Source organism: Neovison vison, chromosome 11 (genome assembly GCF_020171115.1).
Source record: "Neovison vison isolate M4711 chromosome 11, ASM_NN_V1, whole genome shotgun sequence".
Taxonomy (NCBI): Eukaryota; Metazoa; Chordata; class Mammalia; order Carnivora; family Mustelidae; genus Neogale; species Neogale vison.
This window is the reverse complement of record NC_058101.1, coordinates 188226855-188240073: the sequence shown is the minus strand read 5'-3', so window position 1 is coordinate 188240073 and position 13219 is coordinate 188226855. Positions and strand designations below refer to the sequence as shown.

The following is a 13219-nucleotide window of genomic DNA, read 5'->3' as shown; positions in this document are numbered from 1 at the left end:
AGAATCTGTGTTCTTCACCATTAAAGATGGATAATGCTATCTTTTGAGGAGTTGGCTAGACTCATTGCCTCAAGAAACACCTCAAAAAAGCAAATCAGACAATAAGGACAGAATCTAGGGTCAATGTTCCCTGGAAGCATGACAGTCACTGAGCTTGCTAGGAGAAATATTATTTCTTTAGTGCACAGATGCATTGATAGAATACAGGGGAAGAATTGTAAATAGGAAAGGTCAAATTTGGGAATTGTACAACTGTACCAAACCTATAAAATGAGAGTGGGACCTGAGATCACTGGCTGGAAGAAGTGTGAGAAAACGCTGTAAGAGGAGCAGGTTGGATTCAGTGTTGGAGATGGACCAAAACAGGAAAGGTTGGCATGCAGACGTTAGGCACAGTTTGAAATTTTGCTTAACACAGCTTCACTGAACAGAATAGTGGTGTTATTAAGGTTGACATCTTAAATTCTCTTGTCTAAAAGTTGGATTTTATGCACTTACCCTAAATATGATTAGTTTCCTGGGAACTAACTTACATTCAACAGTTTCCAAGGGATATATAGAACAGAAAAGCTAACACATTAATTTAGAAAAAGAGAATTGTTTAGTAAGATGATCTGCTTAGTAATTTGCACAGAAGATTCCTCATAGATGGGCAAAATCTCTCTGGAGAGCAAGTCAAAAGTAGTTTGGGTGCACAAAGAACATGGATAAAGGCTATTGGATAATCTCAGAGGATTTTTTGTTTTGTTTTGTTTTTCAAAGTAAAGTAATTAGATATACTTTTCTTCTCTGGCCTGAGAATATTTCCACTGGACAACAGGTACAGTTGCAGCAAGATCAGGTCACTCTGGCTCCTGGACAGGATTAGATGAGCATTGACAAGTTCTCTCCTTCATCTTTTGGAAGACCTTATTCAGAGAACTCTCTGAATTCATACATCAGTTATAGCATAATTGTCATCCAAACTCTCTGAACCCTGGATTGTGTCTGCTGAATTGGACACCTGCCCACTACCTGATACCTGACCTAGTCCCAGAGGGAAGGTTTAATTCCAGCTCTCCCCATCTCCAGTCCACTCAAGGCTGGAGCAGCGAACATGTCTGTTCTCAGCCCCATTATGAGCTCGACTCAGACAACTGATCTTACTCAGACAACTGACCTTACATGGGTGCTACCAGAATATATTTCTGTTGGTTATATTTTCCAACCTTACTCCCAACTCAGGGAGATGTAACCTTTATGGAACTTTCAAAACTCAAAACATGCCTTAAACTCAAAACTTGCCTTTTACTGAACTATTTCGAGTGGAGCATATCAAGGAAAAAGGTTGCCAGGAACTGTCTTCATTCAGGCAACTAACAGAGCGTTCTCTGGGGAAGGTAGTCAAACTTCCTAAAATGTTAGTTTAGGTGTCATCTCAGACAGAGTCCTCAAAGAATAAAAACTTATTCACACAGAGCATTGGTCTGAGAAATTTCCATAGAAAAGCATTTTAAAATTAGTAAAACTAATTTTATCTATATAACTAGTGAAAACTTAAAATTAATGGATACTAAGTAAATAGCTCCTGAATTAATTAATCCACGCCATTCAGTATGTATGGTATAGTCAAAAGAGTGGAAACAGTTTACTGAAAATTGAGAGAACTGCATTGATATTCATTCTCTGTCGTGGCTCTTTCGACTTCAATTTTCTTATTTGTAAAACAAAGCTATTAGATCAAATAGTCCCTAAAACCTACTTCCACTTTTAAATCTTCTCTCTTTTTATGATTTTATTTATTTATTTGAGAGAGAGAAAGAGAGCGAGAGAGGGCATGCATGGGAGTGAGTGGTGGGGGTGTGGTGGGGGTGGGAGGGTGGCGGTGGTGGTGGCGGCGGGGGAGGGGAGGTAAGCATAGGGAAAGGGACTAGCTAACTTGCACTTAGCTCAGAGCCTGCCTCAGGACTCAATCCCACAACCCTGAGATCACGACCTGAGCAAAAATCAAGAGTCAGAAGCTTAACTGTACCACCCAGGTACCCCTAAATTCTTCTCTTTTGCCCATTTGTTATTATCTACAAGGAACCTCCCTAGAACATAATGGGGATTGAAGTTTTATATCAAAGTTAGGGGAGTTCATGTATAACTAGGCAATATTGACAAATACATGTAATGGGTGAGTCAACTAGGTTGGAGCTGAGACTTGGATACAAAGTCCTCTAAGTTAGGGACCCTTTCACAGCTCCTCTGTGGCTCTAAGCAGACAGTGACAAAGCCACTGTAATTATCAAGTTGGAAAACCCCAAAAAAGTATTTTTTTTAATCTAGTAAAACCTTTTTTAAAATTGAAATATAATTGATACATAACATTATACAACGGAAAACCCATTTTATCATGTAAAAATATTGTTGCTCTGTTCCTGGACAGCTCCTAATGTTCTGGGACCATGGTGGAGTGTTAAAATACTGCTGTTGCCACCAGGTAGATTTCAAAATGGAGGTGGTGGTTGTGGGAAAAGACTACTTTGTCCTTCTCCTTCCCTAATCTATACGAGACTTGGTCATAAGCCCCTTTCTGAAGCCCCAACACAAGCCTTTAACAGCCTGTGATGTTTGCAACACTGTTCTGAAAGTTGGGGATAATTGAAGGAAATTTCAATGCAGAGGAGGCAAATGTAAACAGGGATGATAGCTATGACTATTCTCTTCTCCACAGAAGTCCCCCATGAATCTTCTCTCATTTTACCCACGGACTCAAACTACTCCCATATTGAAGGGGCTACGTAATCTCCCATGTGCAGAAGTATCCTTGACCATAGCCTATCCTTAACTCCTCTTCTTTTTTTTTTAATATTTTATTTATTTATTTGACAGAGAGAGATCACAAGTAGGCAGGGAGGCAGGTAGAGAGGAAGGGAAGCAGGCTCCCCGCTGCGCAGAGAGCCTGACTTGGGGCTCGATCCCAGGACCCTGGGATCACGACCTGAGCTGAAGGCAGAGGCTTTAACCCACAGAGCCACCCAGGTGCCCCCTCCTCTAGTTTGTCATAAGAAGGGGAGGAAAATTCTCTCTTCCCAGCCAATCAAGCCATAATCACTGGTGATACAGCTATGCCCACATTAAAGAAAACCATTTATAGGATTATGCAGAGAAATTTTGCTTTTTACATCAACAAATTTCCCCCTTCTAGAATATAACATAGGCTGTACTTTGTATAATAATAGCTCATTAAGGTGTCACCCACCAAGACAAAGAAGTTTTCTCCCAAAGATCAATATGGATCTGCCCCTACCTAAACAGAAAATTTTTACCAAAACCTTGTTAAAAAAGGATGGATTGACCATACACTTTATCTGTGCTCTCTCCACTTTTAAAACGACAGAGAAGAAATAAAATGGCATAAACCTACAATGTCTATGCAAATAGAAATGATACATGAGAAGATAAGAGATTACAACTTATTAGAAGAGGTTTTAGAGGAACCACAAAATTCAAGGGTAATTGTAAAGGCTGAAACGGGGGAGAGGGTGATAGAAGTAATGAAATAAATAGAGAAATGCTTCCCATAAATAAAAGAGTTGAAGTTGAAAGAGCCTACTTAGTGTCTAGCACAGTGAATTTTTTAAAAATGACAAAAAGCACCCATTCCTTTGGCATGGGTGTTCATGAGGGAATGGACATGAACATGCAATTGTGGGGTCTTAGTTCCTTGTTCATGATGGAATTTTGAACAGTGATAGTGAAAAGTTATGAAAAGCTTCCAGAAGGAACAAAGTCACATAAAAAGAACTAAGACTCATAGTAGCATCATGCTTTTCCATAGAAAGAATGCCTTTAGGATTCTGAGGGAGTTTATATTTTCCCAATCAGGACCCCACAAGGTCAAGCTAGCAATCAAGTGTGAAGACAGAATAAAGACAATTCAGACAAGCAAGAAATAAAACAAACAAAAACCCTACCTTTACACAGTCTGTCGGACAATATCTAGAAAAATAAGGGCAAAGATCAAGAGTAAGACAAGGAAAGGGAACCAAGAAAAAAGTGGGGGAGGCTTTGTAATGTGTCAGCTTGGCTAGGCTAAACATTTCCCAGAACTCCTTTTCCTGTGTTTCCCTAAGGTTGGCTACACTTGAGATTCTCATGGTAGATTTGGAGGGCAGAAATGAAGGCAGCTGTCTTCATGACTCTCCTGTGCTGTTGCCTACCCCTTGGGTCATCCTGTTGGCAAAAGATTTCAGTCAGGCCAACAAGTGCTCTGACTTCCCCTGAATCTTCCTTTAGCTCAGGACAAAGCATTCAGCTCCTATGGGACACACACATCACCAAGGTCAGAGACGGTAAGTAAACTGATACAGGTTTCAGTCCATCCTTCTTAGCTCCACCTCCTGGGCCCATTCATCTGTCCTTCTCACTTACATGCCCTGTACACTTTAAGCTCCAGCATCATACTTGAAAAAAGGGGCTTTTAGAGACTTCTTCACCAAGCCCTCACAAATTGCATAAGATTGTCCCTTATATATTTTAGAGGCTCTCCTTTTCTGATTGAACTCCAGCTGTTACAGGATCCCAGTTAGGAAACTCAAATTCCTGAGAAGGAATTTTCCAAATACAGTTGTCTCCTGAATAACTCTGTCCCAGAATCCTGTGTTTTTTTGCTCAAACCTGAACTGCTCACTCCCTAGGCCTGTTACACAAAGCATGTAAAAACTAATATTGGCAGACATTTAACAGGTCCCTGAAAATGTGTAGCTTCAGATTGTGCAGTATCCTTCCTTGCACACTAGTTAAGATAAAATGAAATGCTTATTTTTGACTCATCTTTTCAGAGGTTTCTTGTCTACCTGAAATTTTTTCCCTCTGGTATCTAACCAAGTTTAAATTGGTTCCTAACACAGAAAAGTGCAAAAGATATTTCTTATTCAATTTTTTCCCCTGCAAAGAATAAAAAGAGCTCTGACTAAGAAATGCTTGTTTTTCTTTCAACATGTATGCAAGAACTTCAGAATTGCATACATTATATACCTCTTAAAATAACATCTTCTTATCAAAGAAGAACCTTCTTATAAGATTACACATCATTAAAGAATTGCAACCAAAGAAATGTTAAATTCTAACAGAAAACAGATTTTTTACACTTAACACATGTAGAAGAAATTCAGCTTTGTTGTGAAAAATATGTAGGAGAAAAAAAGAAAACAGAAGTTCATGTTAAGTAAAGTCATATTTTAAAATATGCTTTTCCATATGGGAGACATGGGCAGTAACACAAGATGTCTTTCATTCTGCTGCACAGTAGGACTTCTCTGCTTTCTTTGATAAATTTGCTGTAAATCTCTTTCACTCATCTACATAAATCTGATCTTGATGTGTGCTGTTTTTATCCCCTAGGTTTTAGATTCTTTAAATATTATCTCCTCTTAAAACATTCTCCCATTAATTGGAAAACACATGATGATCCATACTTGTATGACCACATCTAAAAGTGGAATTCCCAGGGTTGTTAACTATTCTGAAAAACTTTCTGGACACTAGCAGAGAATTTTAAAATATACATTTGACAAAAATGTATTTGCATATTTGAATTTAAAATTTGTCCTCATTTTTTACTCACCTTTTCTTATTTTTTCCTAGAAAAAATAAGACCACCTAAATATAATGCCCTGAGATATAGTTCCTTGCTTTCACTTCAAAATAACTGTACATCTGCTAAGGAGAAAGAAAAGTTCACTGTGCACAATTACACACATTCTGATTCATTTTTTTGTTAGCCCACACATGGCTGATTACAGAGAACTTATGTTTCTGTATGCATATTTGAGATCAGAAGCTGGCATATTAAAATTTTAAAATTTTACACTTAAAAAGTTTACATTTTATACTTGGATTACTTTACCACTCACCAGGACTACATCAAAAACAAAGGAAGAGGAGTCGAGATAGTGGAGAAGTAGCTGGCTGAGACGACATCAGGTAGCAGGAGATCAGCTACATAGCTTATCAAACCATTCCAAACACCTACAAATCCAACAGGAGATCGAAGAGAAGAAGAGCAACAATTCTAAAAACGGAAAATCAACTACTTTGCGAAAGGTAGGACCAGCAGAGAAGTGTATCCAAAGTGATGGGAAGATAGACGGTGGGGAGAGGGGCTAGCTCCTGGCAAGCAGTGGAGCAACGGAGCACAAAATCAGGACTTTTAAAAGTCTGCTCCACTGAGGGGACATAGCTCCAGAGGCTAAACCAGGGTGAAGCCCCCACAGGGTCAGCGTGGCCCCAGGTCCCGCGGGGTCACAGAAGGACCGGGGGTGTCTGAGTGTCTCAGAGCTTGCAGGTATTAGAGTGGGGAAGCTGGCTACAGAGACAGAGCTGAGGAGTGAGCTCTCAATTCAGGGTTACCTTGAACTGGTCACAGGCTGGGTGACCTCGGAGCGGCCGGAGGCCAGGGAGAAAGGAGTGATTGAGTGATTTTCTCTGAGAGTGCACTGAGGAGTGGGGCCCTGAGCTCTCAGCTCCTCCATGCCTAAGATTGGGAGGCCGCCATTTTCATTCCCGTCCTCCGGAACTCTACGGAATGCGTTCAGGGAACAAAAGCTCCTGAAAGCGAACGCAAGTGGATTACTTAGCCTGGCTCCTGGTAAGGCTGGTGCAATTCTGCCTCAGGCAAAGACACTTGAGAATCAATATAACAGGCCCTTCCCCCAGATGACCAACAAGAAATCCAGCCAAGACCAAGTTCACTTATCAAGGAGAACAGCAGAATTCCAGAAGAATAAAAGGCAAAGCATGGAATTCATGGCTTTCTTCCCATGATTCTTTAGTCTTGCAATTAATTAATTTTTTTTAATTTTGTTTTTTTCTTCTGCTAATTTTTTTTAACTTTTACCCTTTCCTCTTTTAACGTTTTTTAACTAGTTTATCTTAACAATACCTTTGATTAAAAAAAATAATAATCTTCTTTGAATCTTCATTATTATAGTCACATTTTATCCTTCATTGTATCTAACTTTATTTTTTGTATACACATAAGGTTTTTTCTTCTAAAAAATTTGGGGTACAACTTCTTTAATAGATCAAAATATACCCTAAATCTAGCTCTGGGCTTGTTCTAGTCTCCAGCCCGAGCAAATTCTCTCCACTTTCTTTTTCTTTATTCTCCAAACCAACTTACTTTATCAGCTCCATTTTTACAAATTCAAAAATTTTTTTCTCATCTTTATAGGCATATTCCATCCCTTCATTGTGTTTACCCTTATATATGTTTTTCATTCTTTAAAATTTTGGGAGATAGTTTCTTCTAAGAGACCAAAATACTCACAAAATTAAGTGGGTGACCCTGTTCTAGTCACCAGTCTAATATATATATATTTTTTCTTTTTTATATTTTTTCTGTTTTTTTTTTTTAATTTTTTTCTGAACTTCTTTTTATCCCCTTACTCCCTCCCATGATTCAGGGTCTCTTCTGATTTGGTTAAAGCACATTTTCCTGGGGTCTTTGCCACCCTTTTAGTATTTTATTTGCTCCTTCATATTATCTGGAAAAAATGACAATGCAGAAAAGCTCATCACAAAAAAAAGAACAAGAGGCAGTACCAAAGGCTAGGGACCTAATCAATACAGACATTGGTAATATGTCAGATCTAGAGTTCAGAATGACGATTCTCAAGGTTATAGCCAGGCTCGAGAAAGGCATGGAAGATATTAGAGAAACCCTGTCCAGAGAAATAAAAGCCCTTTCTGGAGAAATAAAAGAACTAAAATCTAACCAAGTTGAAATAAAAAAAAGCTATTAATGAAGTGCAATAAAAATGGAGGCTCTTACTGCTAGGATAAATGAGGCAGAAGAAAGAATTAGTGATATAGAAGACCAAATGACAGAGAATAAAGAAGCTGGGCAAAAGAGGGACAAACAACTACTGGACCACGAGGGGAGAATTTGAGAGATAAGTGACACCATAAGATGAAACAGCATTAGAACAATTGGAATTCCAGAAGAAGCAGAAAGAGAGAGGGGAGCAGAAGGTATATTGGGGAGAATTATTATAGAGAATTTCCCTAATATGGCAAAGAGAACAAGCTTCAAAATCCAGGAGGTGCAGAGAACCCCCCTTAAAATCAATAAGAATAGGTCCACATCCCATCACCTAATAGTAAAATTTATAAGTCTTAGCGACAAAGAGAAAATCCTGAAAGCAGCCCAGGAAAAGAAGCCTGTAACATACAATGGCAAAAATATTAGATTGGTAGAAAACGTACCCACAGAGACCTGGCAGGCCAGAAGGAACTGACATGATATATTCAGAGCACTAAATGAGAAAAACATGCAGCCAAGAATACTATATCCAGCTAGGCTATCATTGAAAATAGAAGGAGAGATAAAAAGCTTCCAGGACAAACGAAAACTGAAAGAATTTGCAAACACCAAACCAGCTCTACAGGAACTATTAAAAGGGGTCCTCTAAGCAAAGAGAGACCCTAAAAGTAGTAGATCAGAAAGGAACAGAGACAATATACAGTAACAGTCACCTTGCAGGCAATACAATGGCACTAAACTCATATCTCTCATAGTTACCCTGAATGTTAATGGGCTAAATGCCCCAATCAAAAGACACAGGGTATCAAAATGGATAAAAAAACAAAACCCATCAGTATGCTGCCTACAAGAAACTCATTTTAGACCTGAAGACACCTCCAGATTTAAAGTGAGGGCATGGAAAACAATTTACCATGCTAATAGACATCAAAAGAAAGCAGGAATGGCAATCCTTATATCAGATCAATTAGATTTCAAGCCAAAGACTATAATAAGAGATGAGGGAACACTATATCATACTCAAAGGGTCTTTCCAACAAGAAGCTCTAACAATATTAAATATCTATGCCCCAAATATGGGAGCAGCCAACTATATGAACCAATTAATAACAAAATCAAAGAAACACATTGACAATAATACAATAATACTAGGGGACTTTAACACTCCCCTCACTGAAATGGACAGATCATCCAAGCAAAAGATCAACAAGGAAATAAAGGCCTTAAATGACACACTGGAGCAGATTGACATCACAGATATATTCAGAACATTCCATCCTAAAGCAACAGAATACACATTCTTCTCTAGTGCACATGGGACATTCTCCAGAATAGATCACATCCTGGATCATTAATCAGGTCTCAACCAGTATCAAAAGATTGGGATCATTCCCTGCATATTTTCAGACCACAATTCTCTGAAGCTAGAACTCAATCACAAGAGGAAATTTGGAAAGAACCCAAATACATGGAAACTAAAGAGCATCCTTCTAGAGAATGAATGGGTAAACCAGGAAATTAAAGAAGAATTGAAAAAATTCATGGAAACAAATGATAATGAAAATACAATGGTTCAAAATCTGTGGGACACAGCAAAGGCAGTCCTGAGAGGAAAATATATAGCGGTACAAGCCTTTCTCAAGAAACAAGAAAGGTCTCAAATACACAACCTAATCCTACACCTAAAGGAGCTGGAGAAAGATCAACAAAGGAAGCCTAAACCTAGCAGAAGAGAAATCATAAAGATCAGAGCAGAAATCAATGAAATAGAAACCAAAAAAACAATAGAACAAATCAACAAAACTAGAAGCTGCTTCTTTGAAAGAAATAATAAGATTGATAAACTCCTGGCCAGACTTATCAAAAAGAAAAGAGAAAGGACCCAAATAAATAAAAAAATTATGAATGAAAGAGGAGAGATCACAACCAACACCAAAAAAATACAAACAATTATAAGAACACACTATGAAGAACTCTACGCCAACAAATTTGACAATCTGGAAGAAATGGATGCATTCCTAGAGACATATAAACTACCACAGATGAACCAGGAAGAAATGGAAAACCTGAACAGACCCATAACCAGTAAGGAGATTGAAACAGTCATCAAAAATCTCCAAACAAACAAAATCCCAGGGCCAGATGGCTTCCCAGGCAAATTATACCAAACATTTATTTTTTTAAAGATTTTATTTATTTATTTGATAGACAGAGATCAAAGTAGGCAGAGAGGCAGGCAGAAAGAGAGGAGGCTCCCCGCTGAGCAGAGAGCCTGATGTGGGGCTTGATCCCAGGACCCTGGGATCATGAACTGAGCTGAAGACAGAGGCTTTAACCCACTGAGCCACCCAGGCGCCCCATCCACCAAACATTTAAAGAAGAATTAATTCCTATTCTCCTGAAACTGTTCCAAAATATAGAAATGGAAGGAAATCTTCCAAACTCATTTTATGAGGCCAGCATCACCTTGATCTCAAAACCAGACAAGGATCCCATCAAAAAAGTAAATTACAGACCAATATCCTTGAAGAACACAGATGCAAAAATTCTCACCAAAATACTAGCCAATAGGATCCAACAGTACATTAAAAGGATTATTCACCATGACCAAGTGGGATTTATTCCAGGGCTGCAAGTTTGGTTCAACATCCACAAATCAATCAATGTGATACCATACATTAATAAAAGAAAGAAGAAGAACCATATGATACTCTCAATAGATGCTGAAAAAGCATTTGACAAAGTACAGTATTCTTTCTTGTTCAAAACCCTTCAAAATGTAGGGATAGAGGGCACATACCTCAATGTTATCAAAGCCATCTATGAAAAACCCACCGCAAATATCATTCTCAATGGAGAAAAACTAAAAGCTTTTCTGCTAAGGTCAGGAACATGGCAGGGATGTCCATTATCACCACTGCTATTCAACATAGTACTAGAAGTCCTAGCCTCAGCAATCAGACAACAAAAAGAAATTAAAGGCATCCAAATCGACAAAGAAGAAGTCAAACTATCACTCTTTGTAGATGATATGATACTTTATGTGGAAAACCCAAAAGACTCCACTCCAAAACTGCTAGAACCTGTACAGGAATTTAGTAAAGTGTCAGGATATAAAATCAATGCCCAGAAATCAGTTGCATTTCTTTACACCAACAACAAGACAGAAGAAAGAGAAATTAAGGAGTCAATCCCATTTACAATTGCACCCCAAACCATAAGATACCTAGGGATAAACTTAACCAAAGAGGCAAAGACTCTATACTCTGAAAACTATAAAGTACTCATGAAAGAGACCAAGGAAGAAACAAAGAAATGGAAAAATGTTCCATGCTCCTGGATTGAAAGAACAAATATTGTGAAAATGTCTATGCTACCTAAAGCAATCTACACATTTAATGAAATTCCTATCAAAATCCCATCCTTTTTTTTTCAAAGAAATGGAATAAATAATCCTAAAATTTATATGGAACCAGAAAATACCTCGAATAGCCAGAGGAATATTGAAAAAGAAAGCCAAAGTTGGCGGCATCACAATTCCAGACTTCAATCTCTATTACAAAGCTGTCATCATCAAGACAGCTTGATACCAGTATGGTACGGGCACAAAAACAGACATATAGATCAATGGAACAGAATAGAGAGCCCAGAAATAGACCCTTAGCTCTATGGTCAACTAATCTTCAACAAAGCAGGAAAGAATGTCCAATGGAAAAAAGACAGTCTCTTCAACAAATGGTGTTGGGAAAATTGGACAGCCACATGTAGAAAAATGAAATTGGACCATTTCCTTACACCACACATGAAAATATACTCAAAATGGATGAAAAACCTCAATGTGAGAAAGAAATCCATCAAAATCCTCGAGGAGAACACAGGCAGCAGCCTCTTAGACCTGCAGCAACTTCTTCCTAGAACATTGCCAAAGGCAAGGGAAGCAAGGGCAAAAATGAACTATTGGGATTTCATCAAGATCAAAAGCTTTTGCACAGCAAAGGAAACAGTTAACAAAACTAAAGACAACTGACAGAGTGGGAGAAAATATTTGCAAACGGCATATCAGATAAAGGGCTAGTATCCAAAATCTATAAAGAGCTTAGCAAACTCAACACCCAAAGAACAAATAATCCAATCAAGAAATGGGCAGAGGACATGAACAGGCATTTCTAAAAAGAAGACATTCAGATAGCCAACAGACACATGAAAAGTGCTCCACATCACTTGGCATCAGGGAAATACAAATCAAAACCACAATGAGATACCACCTCACACCAGTCAGAATGGCTAAAATTAACAAGTCAGGAAATGACAGATGCTGGCGAGGATTCAGAGAAAGGGGAACCCTCCTACACTGTTGGTGGGAATGCAAGCTGGTGCAACCACTCTGGAAAACAGCATGGAGGTTCCTCAAAAAGTTGAAAATAGAGCTACTCTGTGTCCCAGCAATTGCACTACTGGGTATTTACCTTACAGATACAAACGTGGTGATCCAAAGGGGCACGTGCACCTGAAGTTTATAGCAGCAATGTCTACAATAGCCAAATTACAGAAAGAGCCTAGATGTCCATCGACAGATGAATGGATAAAGAAGAAGTGGTATATATATACAATGGAATACTATGCAGCCATCACAAGAAATGAAATCTTGCTATTTGCGACGATGTGGATGGAGCTAGGGGGTATTATGCTTAGCAAAATAAGTCAATCGGAGAAAGACAACTATCATATGATCTCCCTGATATGAGGAGGTGGAGATGCAATGTGGGGGTTTGGGGGATAGGAAAAGAATAAATGAAACAAGATGGGATCAGGAGGGAGACTAACCATAAGAGACTCTTAATCTCTCAGAACAAACTGAGGGTTGCTGGGGGGAGGGGGATCGGGAGAGGGTGGTGGGGTTATGGACATTGGGGTGGGTGTGTCCTTTGGTGAGTGCTGCAAAGTGTGTAAACCTGGCGATTCAGACCTGTACCCCTGGGGCTAAAAATACATTATATGTTTATAAAAAAATAAAACAATTAAAGAAAAAACTACCTAATGAATAAATCTTGGAAAATAATGTTTTCTTTATCAGACAGAATTCCCCATATCAGCGAATAAATATTAGATTGGTGAAAAAAAGGATAGGGACCTGACTCACATGTGCATGACACAAGAGTGTACACTAATGTGATCCTCTAATATTAAAGTGCTTTTTCCCTGCTTCCCTCTTAGAGATATTGAGGGAAAATTCTAGAACTTTTAGAGTAGACCCCTTGTTCCTACCTCCAGCAATGAAAGTTTATGATATATTAAGGGTCAATTTCAGAGTGATTCACTTATACTGGTTTTTGTTTTGTTTTTGCTTCCAAGCTAAAGAAATAAGCTTTATCCAGACATCTCAAGAAAAAAAAAGGATTTATTAGAGGGATGCTGAATTAAGTAACA

General features: G+C 38.5%; 1 protein-coding gene across 2 annotated transcripts in view; it reads right to left on the bottom strand.

Moving 5' to 3' along the window:
• The window catches only part of FGL1 (fibrinogen like 1), a 63271-nt gene that overhangs the window by 32665 nt on the left and 17387 nt on the right, over positions 1-13219 (bottom strand). Inside the window, exon 1 of one of the 2 annotated variants that reach the window (XM_044225495.1) lies at positions 3942-3952. The exons of the other annotated variant lie outside the window; for it this stretch is intronic. The gene's annotated coding sequence lies outside the window, so the exon portion shown is untranslated. Of the gene's footprint in view, positions 1-3941; positions 3953-13219 lie in introns of those variants that run through there. 2 annotated transcript variants of the gene reach the window in all.